This window comes from Furipterus horrens, unplaced genomic scaffold (genome assembly GCF_987537825.1).
Source record: "Furipterus horrens unplaced genomic scaffold, mFurHor1.1.pri manual_scaffold_8, whole genome shotgun sequence".
Taxonomy (NCBI): Eukaryota; Metazoa; Chordata; class Mammalia; order Chiroptera; family Furipteridae; genus Furipterus; species Furipterus horrens.
In genome coordinates, this window is record NW_028327178.1 from 80,442,192 (window position 1) to 80,444,100 (window position 1,909).

A 1,909-nucleotide genomic window follows, 5' to 3' on the forward strand; every position below is an offset into this window, starting at 1 on the left:
GCCCTCGGCAGAAGCCTTTAAAATTGCACTCAAAGGGACAAGGCACACGCCAGCCCATGCCAACACACACCTCCCCAACAGGTGGCTGCCTGCATACCTACGCAACTTCCTGTTTGCTTGTGCAATTACCTACAGTTCACATAAGAATGCATGTTCTGAGCACAGCCTTTTCTGGCCCACACATGTATGTGCATATTTTGAAGGTGCAAATGAGACACCAAGCATAGTTTTTTAATGTAGCCCTAAGGGGTACATTATTCTGATCAGCACTAACATAGGCCTCCTACATTAAGGCATCAACTTTAGGCCCCACTAGAGGCAACAATGTTAAACAAGCAAACAAATCCTGTTTCCCCTGCGGCTTAAAGCTTTCCCTTTGCCCTTCACTCCTCTCTCCTCCTATTAAAGTCCCACTGCCTCCAAAGTGCCTATTTCATCCAACAACCTCTCCAAACCTTCCCCAGACTCCAGCTTCACATCCCAGGTATATACATAGGTATCTAGGTCTGTCTCCCCTTCTTGATTATGACCTGTCTTTCAAAACTTTGTCTACCCCACAGTGTCATGCAACATTTTTTTAATATTCAGTGATCTCTAAACTTTTTATTGACCACCTTCCTTTGCCAAGGGGTGCCCCACTTCTGTTGCCTTGATGCCTCAGGAAGTTGGTGTCATCGACCTCAGATACCACTTTGCCATCCACAAACCTGTGGGTGGTGGTCTTCCGGATAGATTGCATGGAATGGCCCTTGTTCGGGATGTCATCAAGAATGAAGTCCTCCTGTTCTTCCAGCAGGCGGTGGTAGGTGGTGATCTCAGCCTTCAGCTTGACCTTGATGCTCTGCAGGGTCTTGTACTCCTGAGGGGGATGCTGTCCCTGGCCTGGCCATCTGACTCCAGGTGGAGCAACATCCTGTTGAGCTGTTCTACCTGCATGGCATAATATGTCTCCACCTCCCTCAAGCTGTTCTCTAAACTTTCCTTCAGATTTCTCACCAAGTTCAGGTCTATCTTTAAGGACTGACCCATGCATCTCAACTCTGAGTGCCATCTCAGCTGCTCCTATCTCAGTGGTCTCCGAGGTAACTACTGTGGTGTTCTCAATCTACTCGGACCAGTGCTTGTCTAGATCCTCTCAATTCTCCCCAGCCAGCTCATCATATTGGGCCCAGATGTGTGCCATGATCTTGCTGAGGTCCTGAGATTTGGGAGCGTCCAACTCCATGGTCAACCCAGAGTTGGCAATATGGTTTTGTAGACCATTTACTTCCTCCTCGTGGTTCTTCATGATGGGAAGCTCTCCTTAAGATCCTCAAGCTCTGTCTCCAGCTGCAGCCTAGTGGTATTGGTGTCATCAGAAACCTTTCAGAGCTTATTGGTGTCACTCTCCACAGTCTGACACATGGCCAGCTCCATCTAATGCTTGACTCTGAAGTCATCAGCAGTGAGACAGGCATTGTCAATCTATAGAATGATGCAGACGTTGTCCACAGAACATGCAAAAATATGAGCCCTTATATCCACAATGGTCTTGAAATAAGTCTTAACTTGGAGTCCTTTATTCTCCAGGTTTCCCTTGATTTTGTGGTCTAGTCTCTGATTATCAGATTCCAGGCTCTGCACCTTCTCCAGGTAGGGTGCCAAGTCACTGAAACATTGCATAGTTTTATTCTCGCTTTGGATGCCCCTGGTGCCCTTCAGACCCCTGGCCATTCCACTGCCAAGCCTTTAGACATCAAGCTGTCTGGGACGCTGACAGAGTGGGACACAGAAATCCAGGAGTCCAAGTCACTGGAACCTGCATAGACACTGACTATGCTTCTGGTTGACCAGCCTGGTGACTGGGTGGCTGCACAGAGGCCAGGGTCTGGTAGTTTCTGGAGAACCCGGAGTGAGTGCTAAAGCTCAT

At 48.3% G+C, this 1,909-nt stretch overlaps 1 pseudogene; it reads right to left on the reverse strand.

The window, feature by feature from the left end:
* Positions 1 to 577: 577 nt before the first annotated feature.
* Positions 578 to 1,909, reverse strand: LOC150003213 (keratin, type I cytoskeletal 18 pseudogene; annotated as a pseudogene).